Raw genomic sequence first — 9,787 nt, forward strand, 5'->3', positions numbered from 1 at the left:
AGCGTCATGGGACAGTATCATCTGCCATAGATATGGCTGTGCAGGGTGTGACTGGTGGATGGACTTCTGACACGTACAGGCATGTTGTAGAAGTAGGTGAAGGAAGCAGTGGCACATCTTTCCCCTGTAGGTGGAAGATCTCATCATATAAATCCACGAGTGGGCTAGGATGAGTGTCTACAATCCTCGGGAGCCAGAAACCATCGCAAGCTGGTCTGCAGGGATGGCTAATGTTGGGAGCCCATGAGAAACACATGAGTATTTTGTCAGATGAGGGACATGGTGCAGGCATGAAGCTCTGGTGTCTGCAGGAAGACCTGCTGAGTCTTCTACCCTAATGAAAGAAACCCCTCAACTATGGGTGACACCAAAACTAACTTTTATCTCCCTCGGGGGTCCTGGTGAAGACATTGGGGCTGGAAAAAAGAAAAATTATAAAATCTCTTCCTGTTAGAGTTGGCTGAAGAAACATTCTGGGTAGAACACAGTAGAGGTCTTCTTTTTTTTATTAAGACAGACAAAGTCTTACCAGAGTTACCGAACCACTCCTGGATGTCACCTCTGAGACTCAGGAATCGGGTAGCAAATACCAGAATCTGTTGGGAAAGAGAAAGAGCACGGGGAGAGATGTAGAAGGAGCAGGTGCACTGGTGGGCTAAAGTGAAGGGTGGAACAAGATACAGGAAAACCCTTTGAAGCCAGCCCTCACCCATTGTGGAGAAGCACAAGTAGCAGGAACACAAGAAGATCTCGAAGCAGTTGTTGCCAGATGGCGATAGCAAAACGCAAGCCCTACTCCTCTTTAATACTAGATTGATTCAAGTCTTCCAGGACACATGTACACACACACACACACACACACACACACACACACACACACACACACACACACACGTTTGGGTGTTGGGGTGGGGACATGCCTTCACATGCTAATAGTTAAAAGCAATGAAATCCACACTGATTTATATTTAACAATTCTGATTTTTCATTTTCTAATTTCATACACATTATATAAAATATTACACACAAAACTGCACACGTGAAGCATGAAAGATGTGTTAACCACAGACAAAACAATAGGATTAAGTTCAGGAATCATTCAGGTATTAGTCTGGACTGAGAATTTAGCTCATCAAATTCTCATTTAACAGAGAATTTAAATTTACATGAACATGTGCAGATCTTCAACACACACACACATTAAAAACTATGAGAGAGAAGCAGAGATTACTGCTCTGAGAGTCAAAGGTCCCTGCATTTTCCTGACTGTAATCCTGCCCAATAGGAGTGTGATTTGAGAGCTAGTTTGGCTGTGTGGGAAAGCCTCTGAGATCTAGCTGCTTAGAGCCAGATGTAATAGGAAACCAGGGTGTGGTACTGTCACTCTAAGAGCGGTTGCTGTGGTGAAGCAAGTAGTCTAGGGTGATAGGCCAGAAGCTAGATAGACGCAGGGGGTGAGGTATAATGTTCTTTCTTCTAGGATGACTGTGTGACTAGTGCTTCCCAGCTCCTTGACCCTTGCAGGCAAAGGTGCCAGGAATTCTGGTGCACTGCAAACAACCAGCAACCAGCTCTGGGCAGTTAAGGCTACACCAGAGTATCTACATCACTTAACTAATCCAGCTTTCCATGGGAGGTGTTACACTTGGCTCTGCTTACAAGTGCCCCCTGCTGGGGATGTACAGAACTACACCAGGAAAGGAAGAGAAGGTAGAGACCTACACAACTCCATAGAAGTGCTTAGTCCGAGATGTCCCAGAAAATGATATGGACATACATGCCTGTACTGTTCCCCTAGCAAACTCATCCAGTTTCTCACAATCCCAGCATCTTTTAATTGGAGAGCTGAATCCATTTACATTCACGGAATCATGGATAGTTAAGGTCTTATGAAAGCCATCTCGTGTGTTCTAGTTTTATTGTAGCTCTTTTGTGTCAAAATCCAATCAGGCATCCCAACTCCCTGCCTAGCTCCCTCATCCCTTGGGTCCTATCTGCCAGTTGCTCTTCTTTGTTTTGAACACTAGGCATTCTGAAAGCTCCTGATGCATGCTGGCACATGATGTCCTCTGAGCAGTGAGGAAACATGTATCTACTCCATTTTCCTTATGTGGCTTACCTGTGCCTAGCATTCCAAAAATTATAAGCAGGCTGCTTACTTTCTCAGGCCCTGTAATTGCTTCTATGATTTTCCATGTTCTACGCTGTTGTATGTTGTCATCTTTTTGGTACCAGAGAAAATCAAATGCACTGGTTTATTGCAAATACATTTTTGGTGTATCATTCAAGAAGGAACAGGATAATCTTTTTTTAAATTTAATTTTTTGGGGTGATGTACAGAGCGGTTACAATGACATATGTAGTGAGTCCATTGTGGTTGGATATTGTGACCTCCTCCCACGCTTTTCTCCCACTTTCTCTTCCCCCACCAAGGTAATCCTTATAAGGAATAATCTGTCTAAAATAAATTTCTTGCCCCCAGTCACAACAAAAGAACCTACAAAGAATATGGAGACAAAAAGAAGGATAGTTTATGAGTAACATGAATATATACTTCAAGATTTTGAAGTAATCCTTTCAAATAAAGACAGGGCTGTGGCAGAGATCGTGGAATTAGGAGTTTTCATTCTCATGGTGGAAAATTGATTAGTCTCTTCTGTGGCCTCTTCCCCAAATGACTTAGGGACTAGGGAGCTACTGCCTGGATGTAGGGAGTCTTTTAACTGTTTCACTGCAGATTGCAGAAGGCACCCCCTGCACATTTGATGCTCTGTTCTCCCCAGCCTAGTAGAGCCAGTGAAAGGCCATGTGGAGTGCCTGATGTTACAGGCACCACCTTGATATGCTGATTGTGCTTGTTGAAGAAGACATAGGGTCAGCATCTTAACCGTAAGTCAAAGGTGTGGGCCCATGAGGATGTGGGTCCTGCCTCTGTACGTGGAGAATGGAACTTGGCATCCAGGGAGCCTTTTTCTCACTCCTGCTCAGATCTCCCCACCTGCTCGTACTAACTCCTAAGTAAGCTTGTTAAAGTATCCCATAGAAATTCCCATTCTAGAACATGGGAGGGGATATCAATGTTCGACAAGAAATGTACTCACGGGGCCGGGAGTTTGGCCTAGTGGTTAAAGTGCTTGCCTAGCATGCAAGAAGACCCGGGTTCAATTCCTCGCTACCACATACATAGAAAAAAAGCCAGAAGTGGTGCTGAGGCTGAAGTGGTAGAGCTCTAGCCTTGAGAAAGTCCAAGGACAGGGCTCAGGCCCTGAGCCCAAGCCCAGGACTGGCAAAAAAAAAAAAAGAAATGTAGTCACTACCTTATGTATGTGACTGTAACCCGTTTGTGTATTACCCTGGAAATAAAATCAAATTAAAAAAATCTCATTCATTTTCTCAAACAAATCTGGATCCCACAAACTTTCAGGCTCAACACATCCGTCTTCACCTGTGAGTTTCGTGATGTCCACTGGGGGGCAGCACATGGCAGAGGAAACTGGTTTTTCTCCTGCAAAGAAAGATACATCCTGTAGAACTTGACTGAACAGAAACCACAGCAAGGAGATAAACTAGAAATCCAGAGTATGTCTGCCACTGTTTGTTTTGTTTTGTTATTTTTCAAAGACACATGGCAAGGGGATTAGTGCAATTGCTGACTTGAGAACACTAACATCACAGGCAGAGGTGAGACTGAGGCTGGCAGAGATTTTTGCTTTCCTGTTGTGCCCACCCCTCCCCCCACCCCAGTTTATATATTTTCCTGTGGCTGGACACAACAATTAGACAAATATCCACAGAAGTGAATAAAGAGATGGTTGATTGGCTCCAAGGACTGTAGAAGGATGGGGTTCATTTCCTCGAAGGATGGTCTCTTCCCAGATCCTTTCTCTGAAAAGCTGTGAGTTCCCTGTCTCTGGTCATGTATAACAAACAGGTCGCTCAACAGGAATCAAGGGAGAAAAGCTAATTCAGGCATCAGAAAAGACTGAGCACAGTGTATAATCCCTTCCAAACTTGTAAGCCTAGACTTAAGGAATATAGACCCCAGTAAGCTGCAAGAAGTTTCTTAAAGATGTCAATTGAACAGCTTTGGAACTGAGAGATGCTTGAAAACTTTCCAGCTTTTGCTGAGAACCCAAGACCAAAGCTTCACCCCCTCTGAAAGTGTCAACTAGTAATTTCTGCCTTTCTGAAAGTCACATGTACTGAAATTTTGAACCTGTCCTGTGAGAAGTGGTGGAAACAGTTTGTAGGATACAGACTGTTTGGAAAAGACTGCAAGCTGTGTGGGTGTGGCTAGATGGTCCAATAGACACCCAGGGAGCTCTGTGGAAGAGGGGGCAGGCATTCTATCATTTTAGATTAGTGATTGGACAGAGTGGATAAGAATTGCAGGGCAGGATTCCAGCTCTGAGGCATTTCCTTGCAGCAGCACAGACTCCACTGGCACCAGAGCTAGTGTCCTTCCACCATGTGGCTCTGGGTTCTGATCCTGGCTTCTCTCACTGCTTCTACAGCTTGGGGTGAGTTCTGGAATGGATACATTGAGGGACATATATAGAAATCCTTGTCCTGGGTATATATAGGTGAAGATGCAAATAGAGCAAGGGCAAAACAGGATTATTTGTTTTCTCAGGGGTGTTCAAACTCTGAACTAGGCTTTGTCTGGGAGCATCTGAGTCCATCCAGCCTCAGTGTCACAGAGAGACAGGAGAGGATAAACACCCAGAGACTCCGACCACAAGGAGTCAATGGAACAACCTCCTGCTTCAATGTGAAGAATTAAGACAGCTCCTTGTATTCTTCCTACAATTCTTAATCCAAGTCTAGCTGGATCGTGGAGAAAGTCTTTGCAAAATATAAAAAGCATCCACTTAAGAATCAGAGTGGAGGGGCCGGCAGTTTGGCCTAGTGGTTAAAGTGCTTGCCTAGCATGCATGAAGTCGCGGGTTCGATTCCTCGGTACCACATATAGAAAAAAAAGCCAGAAGTGGTGCTGAGGCTCAAGTGGTAGAGCTCTAGCCTTGAGAAAGTCCAAGGACAGTGCTCAGGCCCTGAGCTCAAGCCCGGGACTGGCAAAAAAAAAAAAAGAATCAGAATGGAGCCTGAATCACAGCTCTTCCAGCACTTTCTGGGCTGTGTCTTTTTGGCAAAGTACTTTCTTTTCCTGTGTCTGGGTCACTTTATCTCTAATGTAGGGATGAGAGTAATATGTTCTTCCCCAGGCAGAAGCAAGGGCAAGATGCATGGTTGCTTCCTCAGCACTTAAAACAGTGCCTGCTTTAAAGGGGCCAGGAAAGAGGGAAGGGACTGAAACTTTTAATGAAAATGAACATGGAGTTTATTAAGAGAAAATTTGACATGTGGAAAATTCTAAATGGAGCCATTGGACTCTAAGTATCATTTTCCACTACTACCTCCCAAGAGACGAGGGGGCAGGGCACAGGGGGAAATACCACTGTCAGTCAGAAGGTAGAGGCAGGGAGGAAGCCTTGCTGGGTTTTCTGCAGAAGAAGAGAGGAAATGGGATAACCTGGCATAGGGCTGGCTAGGTGGAATTATTCCACAGGTGGTGGAGGACAAAGATTATCCCTTTGGCCTGGCTCTGGATAATTAGGGCAGCAGATAGTGACCTAAGGTGGGAAATCTAGGGAAGAAAACTTTTTCCTCATCCTAATTTTGTTTTATTTTTATTTTTTGTACCAGCCTTAGGGCTTAAATTCAGGGCCTAGGAACTATTCCTTAGCTTTCTCCCTCAAGGAGGCATTCTACCACTTATGTCACAACGCCACTTATAGCATTCTGGTGGTTAGTTGGAGATGAGTCTCACTGACTTTTCTGTCCTGACTGGCTTCAACCCTCATTCTTCAGATCCCAGTCTTCTCAGTGGTTAGGATTGTAGATGAGAGCCACTGAGGTCTACATGCCTGAAGTGACTTTCTTGCACTCGCATGACTACAGAATGGGAAACCCACCTGGAAGCCAGGACTCACCTTTGCCCTCTGCAGTGACCTCATCTCTCCTTGTCCACCAGGGCACCAGCCCTCGCCGCCCGTGGTGAACACCGTGCAAGGCAAAGTCCTGGGGAAGTATGTCAGCTTGCAGGGCTTTGCGCAGCCTGTGGCTGTCTTCCTGGGAGTCCCGTTTGCCAAGCCCCCTCTAGGAGCCCTGAGGTTTGCTCCACCACAGCCTGCAGAGCCATGGAGCTTCGTGAAGAACACCACCTCCCACCCTCCTATGTAAGTTCCTGCAGCTCCCCGTGGGTCTCAGTGGGCATGTCTGTCTCAGAAGGGTGAGGAAGGAGTCAAGACCATCCTGTGGTGGGTTATCTTTTGCTACAGAATCCTAAAGAATAGTTTGGAACCTTAAGAAACTCCACAGCCCTTCACAGCTTCTTAGAATCCTTTATTCCGCATGCATTTACCAAGCACCTGTTGTGTGCTTAACAAAAAGCACTGCTGTAGGATCTGAGAATTCCTTGGGGAAGAAAGTAGTTTTGCATGCTCACAGAGCTTACAAGATGGTGTGGGGATGGAGATCATGAGCAATATGAAAGCCATGTTGCAATATATCCGTGCTTTGTCAACATGTAGCTGCTCAAGTGAGAGAGTTGAAGAGTCTTTGCTACCTGTTCTCATGTTCAGAACCTTGGTGTGGCTGGGGAGTAGGAGAGGAGAGGGTATGCATGGTAAGAAGCATGATGGGGGTTGCATTGTAGATCTCTCTGCTGCTGTCCCGGGGTTCTGTCTCTGTCGTCTCTGGGTTGGCATGCCCCATCACCTTGACCAGGTGGGTTAAAGAAAACCCATGAATCCCCAAAGGTTCCAGGTGGTCTTCTCCTTCTTGTCTTCTTTTACTTCTCTTTGTTCCCCTTCTCCTTCTCCTCTTCCTCCTTCTCTTCCTCCTTTTTCTGGTCTTCCTGCTTCTCCTCCTTCCTCATCTTCAGGTCTTGAATTTGTACTCATGGTCTTTTGCTTACCAACTGGGTGCCATGCCCGTAGACTCTGTGCTTTCAGATTTACTTCCAGTAGAATCCTGCATGAATGCTATGATTCTTCAATTTAGACTTCCCAGCTAGCTGGAGTTGACATACTTAGGACACAATGCCTAACTTTTCGTGAATAAAATAGACTCTTGTGAACTCTTGGTTCATACTGGCTTTTTAGAGACAATTCTCCCAATCTCTCAATCCCTTGTAACAAGAATTATAGGCATGAATCATCATTCCCTTCTTTTTTCCAAGTAGCATCCATTGCTTTCGCTACCTGATTGCAAGTGCAACACATACATGTTATAAAAAATGAAGGAAATACAGAGAGAGAAATAAAAGTCGATTCAAATCCTCATGTAATTCAACTACCCCGATAATATAGCTGGTAACCTTTGAAATCATCATTTCTTATCTTTTTCTGTTATTTTCTTATCTGCCTGCTCATTGATAAGAATCACACCAACACCATTCTATGCCATTAAATAAAATAGCCCAATGCTTAATAGTTGCATTAAGTCAAACTATTATTTCAGTCTCTAGTTTGAATCATTAATTTATTGTTTTAAGATTCTTGATATTATCGGTAGTACTATGATGAACACGTAGATGAAACATTTTTTGCTTTCATATATTTTTTAAGATAAGTTCCAAAAGTAACACTTTCATGAGTCAGTATGGACCTTTTATTTATATGCCCCAAATTATTCCAATAGTGTCCACAACTTCTGTGGAATTATGAAGACCATCATGATAATGCATGATCAGTAAAAGAATAATTTATTTCCTTTAATTTGCCAGGCTTGGGGCTTGAACTCAGAGCCTATGCACCATTCTTGAGGTTTCTCAAGGCTAACACTCTACCACTTGAGCCACAACATCACATCCAGCTTGTTCTGTGTATGTAGAACTTGGGAATCAAACCCAGGCCTTTGTGCATGCTAGGCAAGCACTCTACCACTGGGGACATATTCCTGATCCCTAAAGAATATTTTTTTTACTATTAGATAAATTAAAAAACAATATAATCATAAGACTAGAAACTATAACTTTGGTCTTTAGTTTTATACATTTGAATAAGTTGAACTCTCTTCTATCTCTTGAGATTTGAATTGTTCTCTCCGTGTGTGTGTGTGTGTGTGTGTGTGTGTGTGTGTGTGTGTGTGTGTGTGTGTGTGTGTATCAGTTCTGGGGTTTGAACTCAGGGCGTAGGTACTGCCCCTGAACTTTTGTGCTCAGGCTTAACACTCTACCACTTGAGCAACAGTTCTACTGCTGGCTTTTTGAAGGTTACTTGGAGATAAGAGTCTCACAGATGTTACTGCTTGGGATAACGAATTGTGATCCGAGCCTCTTGAGTAGCTAGGATTACAGGCATATAAGCTTCAGGGTTTGGTTTTCTTTTGAATCCATTGAGGGCAATGATGACTGCCTTTGAGTCCATCTGTGCCTATTGCTTAGAATTTACTTTGGCCAAGAAGCACTGCTGTGCATGTGTCTGGCTCGGTGACAGTGAGCAGGAATGCTAAGTTCCCTGTATCTTACCTTCCCCATGGATTCATTGGGATAGTAAAGTCACCCATGTGTGGGATGGTGTGAGCCTCCGTTGCGTACATACAGAGAAGGGAAGTCACTGCTTAGTGCACTGGTAGAACTCAGTAAACATTAGCAATTCTAAACCATGTAAGGACTTTGAGCCTATTATCAGGATGGCAAACAGTCACTGCTGGGATAGTTGGATGGTGAAATCTTAGCAAGCAGAAGCTACAAGGCCTTTAGAACATGCATTTGAGTTTGGAGGTTTCTCAAAAAACTAAAAGTAGACCATCCCTATGACCTACCCGCCATACCACTCCTGGGCATCTACCCTGAGCATCATAACCCAGGATATGATAAGGACCCCTACACAGCCATGTTCACCACTGAACTATTAACATTAGCCAAGCAATGGAAACACCCAGATGCCCCACCACAGATGAATCGATACAAAAAAAATGTGGTACATGCATACAATGGAATTCTACATAGCCAACAGACAAGATAAAATAATGGCATTTGCTGGGAAGTGAATGAAACTAGAACATATCATGTTAAGTGAGATAAGTCAAGACCAATGGAACAAACAGTCTCCTTGATATGTGGATATTAGATCCAAATAGTACAAGAGTGATGACTCAATAATTGGGTACTCAAGGTCATTGACATGATCTTGGAGATATAAATATAACTACATGGACAAAATTCTATGATGGGATATATACTTCATAGACATAATGCTATATAGATTGCTATGGATCTATTACATACAAACTCTCAGCTTGATTTAAATTTTGTTCTTTTTTTAAATTTTTTTAATTGTAATTAGTAAAAGGGTTACATGATATTTGCCAGATAGAAGGTGCATTAATTCGCATACATTGATACCCTTTCACATGTCTTGGTACCCGTTTCCCTCCCCCCCCACACCCCCCTCCCGTCTTAGTTTTACCCCCTTCCCTATCAAATTTCAAATATCCAAATACAAATAAATTAAATATATCAGATAACAAAGGGAGATACTATACCAATATGAGATAACCAAGGGATAGCAAAGGAGATGAGAGACAACATAGTACATTAAGGACACAGTTATTCATTATATGGCTTTTGTTTCAATATCCTGGAGGTCCTTTCAATTAGCTTCACATTATATGTCCTTATGTATCAAGATTTTGCTCTATTGCAGATCTCTGCTAGTAGAGCCCAAGGTTTCTACTGATTATGACGAATGAGGGAAACCATTGAGCCTAAGTTCCTTTGAGT

Source organism: Megascapheus bottae, chromosome 24 (assembly GCF_031878675.1).
Source record: "Megascapheus bottae isolate mThoBot1 chromosome 24, mThoBot2.hap1, whole genome shotgun sequence".
Classification (NCBI taxonomy): domain Eukaryota; kingdom Metazoa; phylum Chordata; class Mammalia; order Rodentia; family Geomyidae; genus Megascapheus; species Megascapheus bottae.